Source organism: Labeo rohita, chromosome 24 (assembly GCF_022985175.1).
Source record: "Labeo rohita strain BAU-BD-2019 chromosome 24, IGBB_LRoh.1.0, whole genome shotgun sequence".
NCBI lineage: Eukaryota > Metazoa > Chordata > Actinopteri > Cypriniformes > Cyprinidae > Labeo > Labeo rohita.
This window is the reverse complement of record NC_066892.1, coordinates 18,258,845-18,281,002: the sequence shown is the minus strand read 5'-3', so window position 1 is coordinate 18,281,002 and position 22,158 is coordinate 18,258,845. Positions and strand designations below refer to the sequence as shown.

The 22,158-nt window shown below is 36.8% G+C and overlaps 1 protein-coding gene across 5 annotated transcripts in view; it reads left to right on the top strand.

Moving 5' to 3' along the window:
- ncoa2 (nuclear receptor coactivator 2) overlaps positions 1-22,158 on the top strand; it is a 128,665-nt gene continuing 106,507 nt past the window's right edge. For 3 of the 5 annotated variants that reach the window (XM_051097757.1, XM_051097756.1, XM_051097754.1), the window contains exon 1: positions 1,046-1,317. The gene's annotated coding sequence lies outside the window, so the exon portion shown is untranslated. Of the gene's footprint in view, positions 192-1,045; positions 1,318-22,158 lie in introns of those variants that run through there. The other 2 variants (XM_051097755.1, XM_051097758.1) reach the window with 2 other exon arrangements.

Below are 22,158 nucleotides of genomic sequence, written 5' to 3'. Positions count from 1 at the left end.
AGAAGTTACATTCGATGTAGACCTTTGATCGACACGGGTTGCAACTGTGGGATTCGTTTCGACTCGTCCGTTCTTCATCTCACTCGCTGGCTTGCGTTCACATGGAAGTGTTTTATAGGAAATCAACCTGTCGCCGTATGGGTTTTGATCGGATACCTGACACATTTGGGGTTTATTGCTGAGTAATCACGGTAAGCGCTGGCTTTTTGCCCGATCATCCAGTCCCTGAGCTCGTGGCCATTTGGGGCTTGTATTCTGGGAGAAAAGTAAGAAATGTTTGTGTGCTTGACAACTCAATACAGTTATGAGACATGGTGGAGCACTACACTATTGGAAAAACTGGGGCTTTCATTGTATCTCAAGTGTTCTTATGTAGGCTGTCTTTAAAATGACGGGTAGAAATGACAAAGACGTGTGTTTAGACCTCTAAACAATGTAGATACAAAATAATTTATATTGGTTTAAATGTTACTATCAAGCAAGATTTCCTATAGTGACGTGACAAAATCAACACGTATTGATACTTGATTCAGCACATAGAAGACTCGATTATTTGAACGTCTAATAAATTAAAAAAGTACTAATGATGGATAAAATTGGATTCACATAGCCAAACGCTTTTGAATTTCCTTTTATATTGTCCAGGCCTTAACTTGGTCGAAAATGTTCTGATGTTATTTTAGTAGTTTGTTGTGTTAAAAAGTTTTTATCTGATAGCAAATGTATATTAAGCACCCTGAGGTAAATCATAACACGCAGGATGTGATGTATGAAGGTCTGGAAAGCAGTTTGATGTGGGTGATCCAATGTGATTTTTAATTAAGCTGTTATGACATTGATAATAGAGTGCAGATTGCTTTGGGTTTGGAACAACAACAACACCGGCTCGTAACCTGACCACTCCGGCACACTTTTTCTCCCACAGCAGCACTTTAAAGGCGAAAGCTTGTGTAAACTGGCTTTTCGACACTGTTTTGATTCCCTCCTATAATATTATGAAACCTCCACTTGCAGTTTAAAAAACACAAAGACGGAGAAAATTCAATCCGACGGGCTTGCCGTGTCCTTATGTTTGCTGTATCATCATTTTGCCCCGTTGCTCACTGCAAGGTTGCTATGCAGGCTAGAGTAAACGAGTAGATACTGGTGCCCGTAGTATGTGGGGGAGGTTTTGCTGGCGAGATAAACAAGCAGCCAGCCATCGTTAGGCATAAGGCAGCAGGAACATGGCGGCGGCAGTTAACTATAATGCTGTTTCACCAAGCCGAAGGTCAGAGCTGGACATAACGTACTGGATTTAGGAGGAAACAAAACACTGTAAGTCGGACACGGTTGCAAATGTTGAATGTTTGCCGGTGAATGGCGGTTTGGGGTGGCTTTGTAACGCGATTTTTACACACTCGCTGCAGGATCCAATCACAGTTCCGCGGCGGCGGTATCCTGCATTAGCTTGCTAAACCAGCTACACTCGCTATTTCAGCCTGGCCACTTTGCAGAGTTCGAGAGTTGTGTTTTGCCTGTTGTTGTTGTGTAAACAAATCGCTTTGAGCGACCTTGAAGCGGATGCACGGCTGTTATTGTTTTAACATTTCAATTGTGTCGCCGATTTACTTGATTCGCCCGCGCTGCTCGCGTTTGTGCGATTAAGTTTAGCCAGCTCCCCCCTCTTCTTATTTGCCTGGCTAGCTTTAGCCTGCGAGCCTCCATTTGACTATGCGAGGAAGGCAAGTCCGTCCGTGGAACGATATTCAGTGGTGTTTTAACTTTAGCGGGCGGAACTGTTACATTGTAACGTGCGAATGGAGTTCCATGGAATGCTTGTGTTACACTAGAGCGAGTTGGACTGTAACCGTTCCAAAGCCGCTAAAAGCAACAATGTATCGTTCGCGGGCGCGTTCTATTGAAAGTAAACGCGCGTTGTTAGTTGACAGTCGCCGCGTTTCGTTTCTGTGCGGGCTGAGATTAGTGAGTCAGCTTTTTGCTCAACTACCGCACGCCACGGTTCGGTTTTCGGTTTGAAGAAAGGGAAAAGTTGGGGCGCCACTGGCTGGGAAGGCTGCTAATTAGCATTTACCTCGTGATTTGCCTGAACTCCGCTATTTTCACAAGCGCTTGTGTGTGTGGAGCGGAGGCTGCTTTTGTCGTCCAGCACTCCGGGAGATTTTTAGTTTGGTCGACGGAGTTCGTAGCCTCCGTGACGAGGTTTTACGGTGTATGACGTCACGCCGCCGGCTAGTTCATTGGGTCTAGGTCATGTTTAGACGCACCTTAGCATTTAAGTCGTAGCTCATCATTTTAACACGATGGATACATTTGGGCTTGAATACATTCTGTTGTTGTTTTTTCCTCTCTTTTGCTCCTCTCGAACCATGATTACCATAGTTCTGTTTCCATTCAGTTCATTAATGGTGCCATTCACGATTTTACGATGCAAGTTCCATTTGTTAACATTAGTTAACTGCTTGGGTTAATATGAACCAACAATGAAAACAATACTAAAATCAAAAGTTCTGTCTATTCTGTCTATTCACATGAACAAACAATGGGGAGACAGCCATATAAATTATTGCACATTGTTATTTAATGTTAGTTAATGCATTAACCAATGTCAACTAATGTTGAAATGTGGAAATACTAAATACTATTTGCTTTTACAGCCTTATGATTTGATCAGAACAAATACATAAAGAAATGTTTTATTAAAATCCGTTTATAAATGCTTTTTAATAGGCTTCTTGCTCACACGTGACAAAACACTTGTGATTCAGTAAGTGAGTCAACTTACTGATTCATACTGAAGTAGTGCTGTCAAACGATTAATCGTGTTCGAAATAAAAGTTTTTATGTAATATACTGCTGTGTATGTTTTATGTGTATATAAATATGAATGTATAAATGTAAGAAAAATATGTTGTCTTATGTTAAATATAAAGATATATATAATATAAATATATACATGAAAATATTTTCAAACTATAAAAGGTGTGTATTTACATATACGTAATAAATATACACAGCACACAGACATGTTATGTAAACAAAATTTTTTATTTTGGAATGCGATTAATCGCAATTAACTGCGATTAATCGCGATTAATCGTTTGACAGCTCTAGTGATTCACTATAAAGAACTAGTCCATAATAGTGATTCGTTTGGGAATCGGACTACAATGGCTGTTGACTGTTTCCAAATCAGTAGCAGCGTTGCGGCACAACTCTATACTAGTAAATGAAATGCTCCAGGAGTATTTTAGTGTTTAGTTTGAATATATCCAATATTCTGTTAACTGAATCAAATGTCACGACTGTTCTTTTTGAACACTTTTCCGTATAGGTTCTTGATTCCCAAATCCTATTGGTTTAGTCCATTGGTGGTTTATAAGAAATTATCTGCTTGAATGCCCAAGCTTGGAGGCTGTACACAGACAGCTGGTGTTCACCTCAGATTTGCATCAGTGCTGCTAAGAGCTGCGGTAGTGCGACTCAGCCTGTTGGACCAGTAGTTCAGTTCATGCTAGCTTTGTTACCCACCTCTTACATCATGCTGACACATTCCACAGTAGGGCTTGTGTGGTGAGGAAATGCTCTCACAGCCCAACATAAGAGTAGTATGGCCATTGTGGTAATTAGTTTGATTTGAGAACAATGCAGGAGTATTGTATTACAGTTTTATGTATATGCAGGCAAACTACTAGTGTTGTTATTGTAAAATAAATATACAAAAGAATATAAACCTAAAACACTTAAAGTTAGACTGTAAAAAAATGAAATTTAGTCTGTGCCTATAGCCTCATTGTTAGTGGGCCGACATAAAACAGACCTGTGTTCACGGTGACCCGAGTTTGATTCCCGACTTGAGGTCCTTTGCCAGTCCCACTCCCCTCTCTTCACCCAGTACTTTCCTGTCTGCTCTCTACTATTCTGTCTAAATAAAGACATAAAAAGGCCCATAAAATAACTTGAAAAGAAGTTCTAAAACTGAAATAAAAATTAAGCTAAACTAGTAAAAATATCAAAAGCACATTCTGTATTACTAAAATAAACAAAACCTTTAATTTTTTTTTTTAAAAAAAAAGCTAATTCGAAATATTATTAAATACTGTAATTGATTTTGGAGTATGTTGGAGTACAAGAAAATACTATTTTAGTCTTTCTACTTCAGAATTGTCATTTTTTTGTAATTATTTGTGAAATTTACTAGCAATTTCTGAGTGAAATTGCTTTTAAATTTTCTCAAACCCGGTATTCTTTCTTTCTTTCTTTCTTTCTTTCTTGTTCTTTCACAGTGTACCAATAAATAGGTCAAAAGCCTGAGGTGTGGCCTTTAAAAAAATCTGAATCTTTATGATTTCAGTTAGTAGATTTTAGATGATTTTTTTTTTCTACACCTTTTTTTCCAGTTGATTAAAATAGTTTTTAACTGAAAAAAGCTGAAATACTTACACTTAGACTTACAAATGTAAATAAATTAGAAACTTTGCATTGTCAGCTAACCAAAATAAAAAGTTTTAGTTTTAAAAGTAAAATAAAAATAGTTAATGGAAAACTTAAGACAAAAAACACTACAATAGTACGCTACCATTCAAAAGTTTTTGAACAGTAAGATTTTTAATGTTTTTTAAAGAATTCTCTTCTGCTCACCAAGCCTGTATTTGTTTGGTCCAAAGTACAGCAAAAACAGTAAAAATTTGAAATATTTTTACTATTTAAAATAACTGTTTTCTATGTGAATATATTCTAAAATATAATTTATTCCTGTGAATTCAAAACTGAATTTTTAGCATCATTTCTCCAGTCACATGATCCTTCAGAAACAACAACAACAAAAAATATTATTTTTATGTTGAGTATATTTTTTCAGGTTTTTTAATTGATGAATATAAAGTTCAGAAGAACAGCGTTTATCATAAATAGAAATCTTTTGTAACATTATAAATCAAAAACTAAATTAATAAATAAAGTGAAATAAAATAAATAATTATGCTGACTTGAAACTTTTAAATGGTATAGTATATAATGTTACAAAAGCTTTTTATTTCAGATAAATGCTGATGTTTGGATCTTTCTATTCATCAAAGAATTCTGAAAAAAAAATACTTAACTGTTTTAAGTATTCATAATAGTAATAATAATAATAAATGTTTCTTAAACAACAAATCAGCATATTATAATGATTTCTAAAGGATCATGTGACTGAAGACTGAAGTAATGATGCTGAAAATTTAGCTTTGACAATTTAACTTTTTGAAATAGAAAACAGTTTTTTTAAGTAGTAAAAATATTTCAAAATTTTACTGTTTTTGCTGTACTTTGGATCAAATAAATGCAGGCTTGGTGAGCAGAAGAGACTTTAAAAAAACATTAAAAATCCTACTGTTCAAAAACTTTTGACTGGTAGTGTATATAAACAATACTAAAATAACTACACTGTAAAAATAGTTTATTAGAGTACGTTTTACAAAAAATTACATGTTTAATTCTATGCGTCACTTGCCATTTCTTTGTAATTATTTGAGAATTTTTGTCAAATGCATTTATTTTTCAACGTATTAATAAAAAACTCAATTGTCTGCACTGTGGCCTTTTAAAACAGTATCTTTCTAGTATCAGTTAGCAGTGTTTTGTCAGAAAGCATGTACTTCCATTTGTAGTAAAAGCTTTCCTGACATTCAGTAGTAGTAGCCGGATTATTTAGGGAATGTTTTCAGTCAGCCAAGCCTGTCAAAACGCTATGATGTGGTAAGATGTATTCCCATACAAACTACGGCGTGTGGGTGTGCCGATATACCGGCAGGACTCGGCAGCGAGCGTGCGAGCATGCGTGTACGCCGATGCCGTCTAGGTCTCTGTGGCTTAGTGCCATTCACGCGTGGCAATCTAAATATGGCATATCCACCAGTGGATGCCGTGGTCACGTGACCTCTCGGCTGCCGGCGCTGGGGTGGAAAGAGGAGTGCTAGTTCACATGCAACCAGCCGGCAGTCCAGAACCATGATTTCATCCTGGATCAGCTGACCTTTGACTCGCTCTATTGATTGAGGTATTCCATCACAGCGAATCGCAGGCTGATCGTTGAACTTTGATCTTCCTGCAAAGTGCGTCCGTCACAGTCGCAGGCCTTCAGCTGGGACGCATGCTCAGCAGAAGGTTGAAAGGAACAGAAATTTGTCACGAGGCTGTTTGATTTTCACGCCACAGTGACAAGATGCAGTCTGTCAGTTAGAGGGATGATCATATGAGCCACTATCAAATCAAATCACTGTCAGATGGCATCAGATTGACATGCAGGGGAAACACAAGCACTAAAATCAGCTGAAAAAAACGAAGGTATAAAAGCAAGACTCTTAATTTTTAAAAGAGGGAAGTGTGTTTTACCCCGGACACACAGTAGCTCTGTCTGTAAGGATTACTGTAACCAAATTAAGCCTAATTAGAAGAAAGCTGGAAAATGATGACCTTGTCCGGCTTGATTAGGTTAGACCGCGGCTGAATGCGAACATGCCTGCTCTCTCTACCTTTCATTCAGTTCCTTTTTTCAGTCTTGTCTCAAATTACACTGGGAGCAAAGGGCAGGGAGGAAACCAGGTCTGCCTAAATGACATTGCTGCTCACATTCAACAGTAATGTGCTTTTCTCAGGAACAGTGTTTACAAAGCATCAGCTGGAGTTTGTCAAAAAAGCCGTAGTTGGAACTAATGAGCAGTGACGCAAGTTGGAAAATAGCTCTGTGTAATGTTAATAAGACTGTGAATCAATTAATTAACCTCAATGTTTTAAAAATGTTTTCTTTTGTAGAGTTGTTTTAATATTAAATTGACAGCCCTAATAGTCTTTTGAATATTTTTTTAACTTAAAACACATTGTATTTTCTCCAGATGCTTCTTTAAAATTTATTTTTAGAATTGTTTTAAATGTACAACCCTGATACCACGGTTGAATTATTTTTTGCTTGCGTAAAATATTTAATCAAATGCTTCAAATGAATTAATTCAATGATAATTTCATTATTTTTTTATATTTTTATTTTATTTTTAGAATTAATTGTTTTAAAGTTATGTCCTTGATTCCTTTGTTTGTTTTTGTTTTTGCTTGTACACATTTTTTTTAATCTTCTTTACACGCCTCACATTTAATTAAATGAATGTTATTATATGCTAATTAGTTGCATTTTTTTCCTTTTTTAATGTTTTAAAATGAATTTTATACCACTACGATCTAATTAATTAAGATGTTTTTGACAGTTTTTTTATATTTTATTTTTTAGAGTTGTTTTAAAATTAAATTACATTTTAAGTTTTCTTTTGTTTTACTTGCCTAAAACACATTGTTTTTTTTCTCCAAATGTCTCATATTTAATCAAATGAATTCCTTTTCTTCTTCTCAAGTTTTATTTTTAGAATTATTTGTTTTAAATTTGCAGCCCTGATACCATTGTTTGATTAATTTTTTTTTTTTTTTTTTTTTTTTTTTTTGCTTGCATAAAACATTTAATCAAATGCCTCACATTTAATTGAATTAATTATGTTATTTCCTAATTTATTGCTTTTTTTGTGTGTTTTAATTTTATTTTTTAGAATTTTAAATTTATGGCCCTGATACCATTGCTTGATTTGTTTTGTCTGTTTGTTTGTTTTTTTGCTTGCATAAAACATTTTTAATATCTTCTTTACATGCTTCATATTTAATTTAAATATTTTAATCAAATTAATTTTATTAAATGCTAATGAATTGTAAATGAATTAATGAATTAAATTAATTAGGAATTCATTTACAATTAATTTTACAGCCCTAATAACCTTATTTGATTTTTTTTTTTTTACTAGTCTAAAACACTTTTTCTTTGTATTTTCTCCAAACACCTCACAATTAAATGAATCCCTTTTAATTTTTTTTCAATTTCAATTTTTTCATTTTATGCTTGCATAAAACATTTAATTAAATGAATTATATTTAATCAAATGATTTCTATGATTTGCTAATTAATTGCTTTTCAGTTTTTTCATGTTTTATTTTTATAATTGTTTTAATTTCACAGCCCTGATACCATTGCTTATTTTTTTTCTTGCTTTCCTAAAACACATTATCATTAGTATCTTCTTCACATGGCTTATATTTATCAAATTCATTTCATTATATGCAAATCAATTGCAAATTGTTTTCAACTGTTTATTTATTTATTTTTCAAATTAATGGTTTTAAATTTAAATGTACAGCCCTAATACTTTTTACATTTTTGTATCATTTTTTGCTTTTCTTCTCCACATGCCTCACATTTAAAGCAAAAGAAAAATAATTTCAGTAATTGTTCCTTGTACTCCTGAAACAATACTGAATGTAAGTTTAGGAGTGTGTTGCCAGGGTAACAGCGGGTAGACGGGCCTGAGGCCTCACAGTGACGGATGAGCTGAGTTATAATGGCTGGGTTCATTCCACTCACCGCTTCCTCTCACAGACATACCGTCCTTGCACAGAGTCTGACCCAGGATTGCTACACACATTTCTCTCAACTCCCCACTTCTGCCTAATGAGCCTGCTGTGTGTGTGCCCGTGATGGCTCTCAGACGGTTCAAAATGTGCTGTCTCTCAGTTACATATTGGTTTAGTCTAGATAGCTAAGAGTACTTTAAAATGTAGTCCATCCAAATATTGAAAATGTCTTAGGATTGTGTTTTTCTTTAACCAATTTTTTGAATGTAAGCAGCAGTTCTTGCTGCACATTTTAGGCCTCAGTATACTGTGAAGTTCTTTTGCGTTCTTCGCTTAGATAAAAATTTGAAATACCTGAGCAGTTCGCCAAACATCCTTTCCTCTCAATTACAAACATGACAGCATTGAGAAAACAGCAGTTAAAGGAGAAGTCCACTTCCAGAACAACATTCACAAATAATTTACTCACCTTCTTGTAATCCAAGATGTTCATGTCTTTCTGTCTTCAGTCGTGAAGAAATTATGGTTTTTGAGGAAAACATTTCAGGATTTTTCTCCATATAATGGATTTCATTGGTGCCCCGATTTTGAACTTCCAAAATGTAGTTTAAATGCGGCTTCAAAGGGCTCTAAACAATCTCAGCCGAGGAAGAAGGGTCTTATCTAGCGAAACGATCGATTTTTCGGAAAATACATTTTTTTTCATACTTTTTAAGCACAAAAGCTTGTGTAGCGCAGGTTCTGGGATGCACGTTCACGACGCTACGTACTATTGAATCACGTCGAAAGGTCATGCGGAACGTAAGCGGAACTACAGACCCAGTGTTTACAAAGCGAATGCGCAAAGACTAAGAAAGTGCAAGTAAGTTCGTAAGCGCTGTTTACAAACAAAAAGGTACAATGATGTCCTCCTCTCAAGTTGTAGGAGAAAATAAGATGGAGTTTTGCCCCATACTCGGTACTCAGACGATGAACTTACACGTGATTCATAGTAGTGATGGGAAGTTCGAATCATTTTACCGACTCGGATCTTTGAGTCTCGTTCAACAAAATGAACGAATCTTTTTCGAGTCATTTCATTCATTTTAGCAAAATATAATTAAAATGTTACATGTTACTTCCCTAACACATCTACTGCTTACACAAACATTGATCACACTACAAACAAGACAAAACTATAATGCTATAAGAAACAGAAAAGATTAATCCATTGTTTACCTGGGTCTTTAGTCTATGATTAGCTCACCTCACCTCTTATCTGAGAAGTTTTTGAGTTTGAGTCGTTCATCACGTGACAGCCCCATAAGATGAACGAACGACTCGGAAAAACCCGAAGACTTGAAACGGGTGAACTAATTCCAGTACAGAACCTAATAGAATGTTGCGCATGTGCGACTGAACAAATCTCTCCTTGAGATGAATCGTTCTTCCTGAGTCACATTAAAGATTCGTTCAAGAACGACCCATCACTAATTTGTAGCATCGTGGACGTGCATCCCAGAGCCTGTGCTCTGCTAGCTTTTGTGCTTAAAAAGTATAGAAATTTTTTTTTTCCGAAAAAAAATTACAGATCGTTTCGCTAGATAAGGTGCTTCTTCCTCGGCTGGGATTGTTTAGAGCCCTTTGAAGCCGCATTTAAACTGCATTATGAAAGTTCAAAAACGGGGCACCAATGAAGTCCATTATTTGGAGAAAAATCCTGACATGTTTTTTTCTCAAAAACCATAATTTCTTTACGACTGAAGACCAAAAGACATGAAGATCTTGGATGACAAGGGAGTGAGTAAATTATTTGTAAATTGTTGTTCTGGAAGTGGAATTCTCCTTTCCTCTCCTTTTCTTTATGTAGCTGTTCATGAAGTAGTTTGCTTTAAAGTAAGCAGTTCCTTTTAGTTTGAATTACAATTCGAGTTCTACTATAAAGCAGCTCTCCAGTGCACTCATGTTTTTACTTGTGTCTGACTTGGACTGAACTAAAGAAATGAAGTGGAAAAGTACTATGGTGTTTAGCAGCTGGAGTTTTTAATGTATTAAATAAACCAGTGTATGAGGTGTAGGAGTGGATTGAGAAGCACTTTGCTAGACCTCAGCTGCGATTACATTCCCTTTTTAATCGAAGAAAGGTTTAAGGGCAGGCAGAAGGAGCGTTACTGATCCGGGCACCGAATACGTCGCCCTGCACTTACAAGCGAGACGCTCTTTCTCCACTCAAGTGCGTATTGATTTGACTTTGGCTGGTGACATTATGTTATTGCCACAGATATTTACTGTGAAGGTGGCCTTACACAAACTGGCTCGCTGCTTAGATAATGGAGGTCGTGTAAGCGCCACAAAGAGCAAGTGTACTAAAGCTGAAGGAATATTCCTGGTTGGGTTAAACTTAAATGACAGCATTAGTGGCATAACACTGATTAGCACAAACAATTAAAAAAAATTCCTCATCACTCTTTTCTTAAAGAATGAGATGGTGAGGCACTTACAGTGGAAGTGAAGGGTTTTTTTAAAGGGGTCATCGATGCAAAGTTTTGCATGTTGTTTGAGCATAAATGTGTGTTGGCAGTGTGTGTACACAACTGCCCTATAATGATAAAAATCAATTTTTTAAAAATTCCTATAAATAATAACCCCTTTCTCAGATCAAGCCATTCTCAGATTCTTGGCTGCGTGACGTCACACAGACTAAGGCACCTCCCATGATTGTTGATTGACACTGGCATTTTAACTTAGACCCGCCCTGAGTGAGCTGTGAACAGTCCACCATTGTTTCGACAACGGAGCAGTGGAAGACAAGAATGTCTCCTAAGCGATTGAGGTGATCAGTTATTGGATGTAATAATGATCATAGCAGCCATCCCGACATCTGAGCCGCTGAATATGTAGGGTATTACTTTTGTTTACCTACCTAAATGCATCTATGTTCGCGCAAATCACTTGTGATGCAGCTTCACCTACAGAAGAAGTGAGTATACGTTTTTAGTGAATCTTTGCAAAGCGCCTTTCCTAAAAATGTGCTAGATAGCAAATTCCGTGGCTAAAGTTTACAGTCTCTCAGAGAATGGCTGGTCGCCCCACAGAAGAGAGGGGCGGGGTGAGCAAACCTCATTAGCATTTAAAGGGACACGCACCGAAACGGTCGCTGTTTTTGACAAGGTAAAAAGGGTGTTGTTTTACACTACCTTTGAGAAAGTAAAAAAAAAGTTGTAGACTTTTCATTAAGACCCTAAAGAATTGTATCAACTTGTGGAAAATGGGCATCTGATGACCGCTTTAAATTTCATGAAAACATTTACATTAATTTTTATGTTGAAACTTACATATAGTTTGAGCTGTAAATCTGTTTAAATAATTTTTACGGTTGTTTTATGGTTTGTGGATTTGCTCCACCTTGGTAACAAGTTGTAAAATCGAATATAACTTTACAGTAGAACTTTGTATTTTTTTACACTAAAATTATGTTGACACATTTTGACACATATCATGTCATTGGATCTCCTTCCAGTGACGTCATACACCCTTGATTCTCCGGTTTTACTTTGTAGAAAACATGGAGACGCTTTAATATGTTATGCATTTTATTAGACAGGTGACAAACGCACAGCGTAGCATTATAACACAACTTTCAACACACTCATATGTATCGAGTATGATAAAACAGCGCTGCTTTTCCCTACATACGCATGACTGGAGGAAGTGGAAACGGTCGACTGTGGCATAATAAATACTCCACTGCTTTCGTGCCGTGTATGGTGCTCGTCCTTCATTAGCAATTGCTTCAGCGGCCTAGTTTCACTTCCATGACTTCCAGCCCCACCCTGCTTCGTACTACAATGACCTTAATAAGTCATTTATACATTAGCTCATCAATGAACATTATTTCTAACCCGAGTCCCGTTGGATTGTATCGGCTGTGGGCATGAAGACAACAAATCCACACTTTTTTTCCACACTCAATCACGTCATCATTAAACTACGCCTTTGTTTCTGGTTTGTTTTGAATATGCGCCCTCTAGCAGCGAAAACTTACATATTTGGCCTTTAAATATAAATAAAATTATACTATAGAAATTTAAGTGTTCTTGTCACCAGTGTTAATGGTAACTGGTAACCGGTTACTCACCATTGAATTGTGACCCAGTCAGGTTCTGTTTATTTCAGATAGAAGGGTCTTTTTCCACAAGAACATAAATCGATCATGTGAAGGCTTCCCACAAGTAGTTCACCCACTTTGAAACATTTCGCTCAGCGTCTACATCTGTGCTTGAGAGATCTCTGTTATGGAATCCAGTAGGGTTTTCCATGTTGTCACCTGACTGGTTACACACTACTACATGCTCTTATTCTAATTAATGAACCTGACAAGTGAAAGTTAGCAAAAAGATCAGCGCCTTCTTACCAGCACCCTTAGTGAAGCGGATCTCAAGGTCCTCATGTCGTCAGATGGTATTGATGCGCTCGGAGTGCACGACTGCAGCTATGTAGAGAGGATGGTGTTCTTTTCACCGCTGTCTGGAGGTCTCTGCACACTGGAGCCCAGCGTGTGCCTGGCAGCAGACCCAGAGTGTAATCCTTGGCATCGAGTGTGGCCTGGCACCGGTTCAGAAAGCCACAGTTAGAGTGGTGGGGGGGCCCTACTTTAAGAAATGCCAAGTCGAAGGAAGGAAACAATGATCACAGGGCAGGTTAACCCAGGGTGGCCACAAGTTGAGCTTGAGGTTAACGCTGCCAAGAGACGTGGTGCGGCTTCACTTTCGCTTCATTAAAGAGATGTATGCGAGGCTTTCCTGTCCGCATTGTAATGTCGGGTCAAGCAGTGGCCAACTACACATTACTGTACTGTGTAAAGAGACCACAGAGACCCCTGCACAGATTTTTAAGCGCTTCAAGATTGCTTCCTGTTCACTGTCAGAGACCCTCCACTGAACTCGACCACATTGAGATCCGGTTCTTGTTTGTATCTGGTTTTGTTTAGAAAAAAACCTAAATGATTTTCATGATGGTCAGTTCTGTAAACAGTTATACAGTGTCTTTCTTGTGTTACGCATAATACAGTATACAAACTAAGAATCAGACTAGAGCTGGGCAATACAAGCAAAAAAATTATAGACATCTTTTATGCTGACCAGTGACCAAGTCAGTGTTTTTTTTGATCAAAACAAATATTAATGCAATTTAAAATAGCTGTTTTCTTGAATATATTTTAAAATGGAATTTATTCATGTGATGAAAAGAGAAATATTGTACCTGATCTCGTGACGAAAGGGTACCTGTGGGAAGTTTTTCGCAAGATGTGAAATGCATACCAATAAATACATATCAATGCAGTTTCCAACAGAAATTAACACTAGAGGTGGTAAAACAGCGAGCACTAATTGTTTTTGTACACAGTTATAATTAGAGCTCTATGTGTTTCGCTTTCCGGACGCTTGGTACCTCGTGCGGCATGGAATTGGCTTTACGATGGGGAATCCTTGGGTACGAATTCTGAAATCTGGCTCATGATAAAAACGGCATGTTTGCGATCGCGTTTTTATGTGACGTTCGCTTAAGTTCATATTATCGCTAGGTTTAGGTGTAGTGTAGATGGTACGTTATTTTTTCTTCAAAAGCCACCTCAAGTGAGCGTAAAAACTTGTTTGCAAATTAATTATTGCTTTAATTCAGAATTAGTTACTGTTGCTATGTCCGACAAACATTGTCACTCTCACACTACACATCATGTCCTCATTCAGTGAAAAATACAGAGCAAAGAGGAAACTGACAACATGCCAACAGACAAGACAGCAGGTTACTTCTGATATGAAACAAGGTCTCAGCTTTAAGATTTTGGCATTTTGTAAGGAATTCAAACAATAAATACTGTTTTGTGGCTCCTTAATGTTGCCTCTGTTCCCTATATTTACATAAAGCATGAAATAAACATGAATGAACATCTGAACGTTAGGGATGGGCGATATGGGCATAAAAATTGATCATGATAATTTCTAGTATTTATTGCGATAACGATATCAATGATGATAATTCAGGGACTCATGTTTCTTTAGAGAAAAGTATTATCTTTCCTATTTTTACCCAAAACAGGGTGCTGTGAGCATTACTGAGTACACGTAAATTTTTGTACTTTTTGTACTGGAAGCTTCTAACACCAAGACGAATTCGTTGTGTGTAAACACACTTGGCAATAAAGCTCTTTCTGATTCTGATTCGGAAGCCGGAGGGCGCTCTTGCGAAGAAATTCCACAGATGTTTCATAGCAGAAGTAACAGTACTGACGACTCTCCAGGAATCTCTAACCCAGTTATCGCTGTAGCTGAATAAAACGCAGATAGAGAAATAGTAACTGAGGAAACTTGAAGAAAATAAACATACGAGAGCTGTAATATATGGTCTGTGTTCTTTAAGCAATTTTGGGTGTTTTTATAAGCATAAAGTATATTTATAATGCCATGCTGATTGACATAGCCTTTATAGTACTATAAAATAGTATGATTTCAGCCTCATTCTGTGATATGAAACCACGGCTGATCACAAAAGGTTATTTCAAACACTCGACAATGTTATAAAGTTAATTTGGAGAAAAGCATGTCAGTAAATGATATCTTTGTTGGACAACAGGATGGTAAATAGTCTCAAAACTGCATTGCACACCTGCTACTAGTACATTTAATGTTATTCAAACCGATTTTTGTCGCACTGCACAGTTTTGACCAAACCAGTTCCAGATTGGAGCTCCTCATTTAGCAATATACTAGTTTCACGGCTGCCTTCAGCATGTGACTCCATACTGTCGCACACAGAAATATGTCAACAACTAGACTTTTATCGTTTTTATCGCGGGAAGAGTAATTCTTATTGTGGGGAAAAATTTTACAGGTATATTGCAAACGTTATCGCCAATCCCTACTGAACGTATTTTAACCGCGGAAAGACATGAGTATACAGTTTTTCAAGTTTCAAGTCGACCGAAGTTCATCTACTCTCCTGTCTGATTTGTTTGTCAAACATAATGTCGGATTCTTTGTTCTGATTGGTCAGATCACCTGTCAGTCAAGCTCTTTGCGAAGGGTCAATTGAGTAAAAGAACTGGTTCAAAAGAGTCATTTGTTTGTGAATCAGAATATGCTTTATGTTTGTTTTTGCTTTCAACTCAAATGGAACTTAATAGAGTTTTTTGTCTCATAACATTTTCATTTAACCAGTACTTCATCCACCTCTAGTCTAATCATCGTTCATATTTTCCGTTAACAATCATCTTTCAAACACAGGATAAATTTGCAACCAGATCTAATTTCTCATCCCTGTTCTGCAGCTCTTCTTCGTTATTCATTATTAAGCACTGATCTGCTTGAGTCTGCTTCATCTAAACATCTCCAAATCGAAAGGAGATAAAGCCTGATTTTGTTTATCTGTTCTGCATCTGCGTCAAACCGACTCCGTTTGGAACAGTTTGAACTGTTTTGGATTCTTCAAAGACTTGTTGTTGAATGACAGCTCTAATGTGGTCATCAAGCGCTGACAGATATCTCAATAAACGTTTGCCATTCTTTCGGTTGAAGCTCTGAACCGCCGCTGATGAAAGAAGCGTATACAAACGCCCTCAGGTTGCGTTTTTCTTTGTTGAAAAGAGGTTCCAGCAGATCCTCCAGATGGCATAGGCCTCTTTCTCCCGCAGAGCGTTTCCTGCTGTAAAATCGACTGGGTCTACTATCTATCGGCCAGCTCCGCAAACTGGGCCACAGATCTAATTGCTCTTTCATGCAGTGCGAATTCAGGGGGGAAAAGACTTCTGCGGATGCTTGCCTACAGCATGCAGGAATGAACATGGTGGCAAAGATACAGCTTCCGCTTGCAAAACAAAAATGCAGCACTAGCAGAAGAACGCATCTTTACAAAAAAACAGACAAAATGCATCGCTTGCTAAAGACCTGACACGGCACCGTCCGGGAAAGTGCAAGCCAATGTCCGTGCGTGGCTTGCAAAAGACGAGTCATCGACAGCAAAACGACTCGGGACAAAAAAACCTAGCTTGTTCATTGCAGTGTTAGCAGTTGATGTCCTACTCTGGACAATTGAGTTGTGCTCTTCCATTTTCCTCTCCTCTAACTCATCGCCGCTGGCAGTAAACGACAGAGCGGTTTTATGTTTAAACCAATACTTTGTGCTCCTATTAGTAAACGCCCTTAACTGAATCAATTGCTCCTTCAAATTAAGCAGTAAAGTTATCCATAATTCTCTCTTCAAGCAAGATCGCTCCGGCGTTAGACAGAAGACTTGGCAGCTGCTATCACTGAAGGTTGCTAAGCAGCTTGATTCACTCGCCAGCCAGCTCGTCTGTCGTCAAAATACATTGCATTGGCTGTCATTTGTCTGCTACAAAACACGCGCGCACCTTCGTGCCTTGATGCTATTTCCGTACGCGTGCGTTTAAAGAATACAGAAGTCCTTAATCTGATTGAGCACTGGCTCTCTCGAAGGAAATTTTTGTAGACAATTCACAAAGGTAATGGTCCTGATGTAGGTGAATTTATGCTACGTTGGCTCCTGGGCCGTCTGTGTACAGAAGAAGTTAATTTACTCCTGCACTAAAGATAACTACTGGTCATAGGTTAAAGAAACAGACTGTAAGCAGCCCTCAAAGCCTCTATAATCAGTCCGCGTCTGTCTGTTACAGATATCTGTGGCTTTGGCACCTGGAATTGTGGGTTGTCAAAACAAATCCTCTCATGTTACACCTGAGGAGACAATTACACATACACACCCACGTACCGTGCTGGCGGTGGAGGGAACGATTATCTTTGCATCTTAAACTGTTAACGATTGGTATTTTGGATATTTAATGTATGCGGTGCATATTTTAGCATGTTAATTGCTGTTCCCAACACGTTTTACTTTAGGGATGCTCAATACTAGTTCTGGTTAATTAGATGGTAATTATTTTAATGTACACTCCGGAAAATTCCATGAAATGTGTTAATGTGAAGAAATGTGTTTCTTTGTGTTTATAAATTGCTTTGCGTCATGTTTTATGGCTAAAGGAAATATTCAAAAACTTAATGGAAAGTGACAGAAAATTTCTAGTATTTTTAAGATTTTCAACACCTGTTTCTAACAGTGTTGATATTAATGTTATATACTGTTCTTAAATCAATTCAATTAATAATTAAAGCAAAAACATTACATAGGTCCCTATTAAAGTTTTATTTTTTCCCAAATTACTTTTATTTTTTTTTTCTTTTGGATTTTTCTAGACTCTGTTTTAATGGGTAAATGTAAAAAATATTAATCAAAAGGCATGTCTAATTAATTGAAATCATAAAAACTTACACAATTTATTGAAAGTTTAACAAAAAGTCATTTTTAAGGCCCAATGTATTTATTATGTTTTTTGAATTGTCATTTTATATATATATATATATATATATATATATATATATATATATATATATATATATATATATGAAATGTATTTTTATTTTTTTAGAGTATATTTAAATTCTCTGGTAAGTTAATTCTGGTAAATAGTTCCTTAAAAAATAGAGTTTTAATAATTTTTTTTAGTAGTATTAGTCAATTGTTATATTAAGTAACATTTCTGTCACTGTTTTTTCAAGTTAAACTGAACTTTTATTTTGACGGGTTGCTGTGAGGACCTTTAGGTTTCTCTTTGTATATGATATGACATTCCGTTTTCATCACTGGATTCTGGCTTTCTCTCCGTGTTTTCCGCATTGTGGAACTCATAGGACCTTAATTATAAAATGGATATTAATTTCATTTACTAATCTTTAAAACTTTCATAATTTAAAAACACTATTAAATGTAATCTTTAGTAAATCTCATAATGAATATCCACTTTATTTTACTCGCTAAAGTTTACATTTAATAGTGTTATTAAATTATTAAAATTTTAAATATTAACTTTTAAATGTTAGATGCAGCAAAAAGTAATCTAAATGTAAAACTACGGAAAAATGAGTTATTGAGCAATTAAATATCTAATACTGATTTCTATTTTTAAAAATCTGTAATATCTGCTCACTGCCGATCTATATTTTACATCCACAATCCATATTTAAGTGTGAAACAGAATATTCAATGAAAAAAAAAATGCAGGATTCTATTTTATCATCAATATTCATTGAACTGTGAAAAATCGGCACTGTTTGCAAGTAGATTTCAATCCGTAATTTCCAAGTCTGTTATACTTTCCAAGGCAAGATTCATGTACTTGTCTTGTGATGTTTGTGAGACATAAAACAGGCAAAAGAAGTGGAATTTTATGATTCGGTTAGAATCAATCAGCCATTCATAAGATTATGCTGTAACACATTAATTTTATTGACTTCACAGAGTAAATTGCAGAGTAGCCCGTTCAAGTGTATCATAATTTATTTATTTTTTTCCTCTGGACCTGGTGCTAATGTTTGCTTTGACTCTCAAGCAGAAAAGTTCTTTCACTGCAAACTGTCATCTGCAACAATGCATGCTTAGTATTTACAGCCCAGTAAGTTACGCTGTTTATTTTTGTCTCTAAAGTCATCTTACAGTAAATGGCCTGGAGTTGCAATCATGACATTATGGTTTATTTTCTAAGCCGTAAGCTTGAGTGGCCAAAGCACTAATTTTGTATAATCATGGTAGTTGACAACCGGAAGCTGTAATGCAATTTTACAGCCTTGATGTCGACTGGCATTTTTTTTATTTTTCAGTCCAGCCTTTCACTATTTGCCCTGTCTTGTCCAATTACGTGTCCTCCTGAAAAAATGATTAGTATTCCTAATCATATAATGCAGGACTTTGCCTTCTTGCAGCTAATAGTGTTTATTTAACTGGGCAGAAAAGCCTTCTCTTTATTCCAAGACGACATCAGAGCATAAAGTCCCTCATTGAAATCCATTCAAAAAGTTGTTTGCATGCTATATACATTTGAAATGTTTTTACTCTTACATTAATGACATAGTTCAGACACCATTGTGATGAATGGGAATGCAAACTGATAGCTTTCTTTAGGTATTATAGATCTCCCTTGTCTCGCCACCCACTTCTGAGTCACTGAAATGTTAAATAAAGCAGTTAGATTTACAGTACTCACAATTTAGAAAAACACAAAGCCGCCTTAGTGAGTCTGGCCATTGTGGAGATGGCTCATATCCAAAAAAGGGTACGCGTGGGCTCCCAGATGGAGAGAAGAGAGAATGATAATCGCATGTGGAATTGGAGCTGACAACACATTCACTAAACGGAAACCGATCATTGATATGTGAGGCAGAGCAGGAAGAGTGTGAGGATGGATACCTCTAGAAAAACTCATTCACACAGAGGGACTTTCATGAAGGCGATGGGCCTTGTGTCTCAAAAGTAGCGTTTGTCAGCTGAATGTTGTACCATGAAAGGATTTTGTAATTGATGAGCGATATATCAGTTTCATATCTGGTGTTGATCAATAGGGATGGTTTATTTGGATATTTTATATTTGAATTTAATTTTAATGGATTTTTCATACTAGTGGACCAAACCATAAGTCGTAGAAACTAGAAACTTGGAGGGATGGTAGTACTCCCACCAACCTACAACTTGACCAAGGCTCGTCCCAATCAGCCTGAGCGCTACAGCGAGCAAAAGTACAGAATCGCTCATAACTCCTAAACCATCAGTCGCAGGCTCAAGTGTCTCATGTTGTTGGAAACCTTGGCTCAAAATAGTCGTACGTTTTTCATGCAATCGTAACTAAACCAGTGCAAAAAGATTCTCTGGAGAGTGAATATCAATGATCCTCAAAAAAGGCGGTGTGTGACTCAACGTCGCAAAGGGATGCCAAAATGTTTGACAGGGCCTGTAACTCCTGAACGGAATGAGGTATCTCAGCAAAACTCCGCAAAAACAAACAAACATAAAAATGGCTATAACTGCATAACCATTTGTTCTTTCAACATGAAAATCGGTGCACACGGTCTTGGTCCAAAATGCCACTAGTGTCTATGAAGACACTTGCGTATCTCAAAAAACATGGCAGCCATTGGCTGACACATTTTGAGCACCTGTTACACAAGATTAAGAGGCTGGTCGGAATGAAACTCGGTGGGCCTGTTCGACTCATGGCACCAAAGGTCTGAGAAAAATCAGCGCTGGGAGGCGATATCACATTTTTTAAGGATGTAAACTATTGTACATTGCGTTGTTTTTCATATCATACAAGGAACTCCTCATTCTGGACAACTTTGCCTCTAGAACCAATGCTGTCAATCAAATCTGTGATTAAATGATTGAGAAGATGTCAAAAACCTACTTTTACAAACTAGTCCTAGTCCTTTTTTGCTCAATCTGTTAAGAAACACCACAGTACAATTCTCTGGGCTCTCTAGATCAATAATATGTTAATAAATAAATATTTTATATATAAAATTTACCCTTTGGGAAGCTATAAAAGGGTCGTTTAAAAAAGGGGCCTGTCCAAATTCACCCAAAATCCTATAAAGCCTAAAGGACTCAACTTAACGAAACCTGCTGAGCGCATGCGACAGGTGATTCTAAACAAGCAAGTAAAGTTTTAAGGTGATCGGACCACAGCTGGCACTGTAACAGTCATTAACTTTAAAAAAACATAATATTTCTATGGTAAATTACCTGGATTTGCCAAAAATGCTTTTTAAATCAATGATTTAGGTGGTTACAGGCAAGCTAAATAATATCATTTTTCATATGAGCATAAATGCCTCAAAGCAATTGAACCCCGGTAATCGCTGCTTGCAGCTATATTCTCTCTTTTGTTGTTTGACTAACACGAATGACAGACAGCTGGAATATTAGACTGCTATCACTTTAAGAGCTGCTGACATTCAATATACTGTTAACACGTGTTTTCTTTCTCAGCTGTTTGCTTTCACATAAGACCTAAATTACTGTTTACAAAGATACTTGCAAAGACAGGCATTTTGACAAGTGTGTGTGTGTGTAACCGTTCAAGGCCTTTAAAGCAGCAAAAATTACTCTGTTCAAAACTCCCGCGCTCCATGAGCACTGCCTTTGTGTGAGCACGCCTTTCAGACAGTGCTCAGAAACAGTCTCTTAGACAGTGTGCAAATAGCAAAATGAGTTCTTTTTCGTTGCCAATTGCGTTTAGCAGATCAAAACCACTTGATTTTAAACCGCAATGCTTAAAAACGCATGCAAACGTTACGTTTTCATAACCACGTAGCACAGCAATGTCAAGTGAACTTGTAACCATGATAGAGGCGATAGTGCCAGTCTACCAGTTGACAACACCAAACTTATTTTTCAACATTTACAACATATGCAATACATATGCATTACAAGCATTAAAATAAATTTCATAGGTTGCAAAGAGATTTGTATTTGGAGGACTCGGATTTCTGTTTTCTGGGCTTGTAGCAATTTCTTTTTGTACCTACTCAACTCAAATGTTAAAATCCTCCAAAATTCACTGAGACGTGGCCAACAGTGCTGTGGTTTGTGACTGTACCTTAGCAACTGAGAGGAGAACGCTGCCTCATGGGATATCTGCTAATGTTGGGTTTTTCACACTGGTCACAGCTGAGAATGAAAATAATTTTTTGATGGATTTTCATAGTGTTTCATTACAGCTGCTTTAGTCAAAGTGGTTTTTGTACAAATTAATGATGACTTCACACCTTTTATAGCCCGTAGTAGCTTTGCTGTTTGTCCTTTTTTTTAGAAATTACTCAATCTTTACTGCTCAGGAGTTTTGTCACGGGT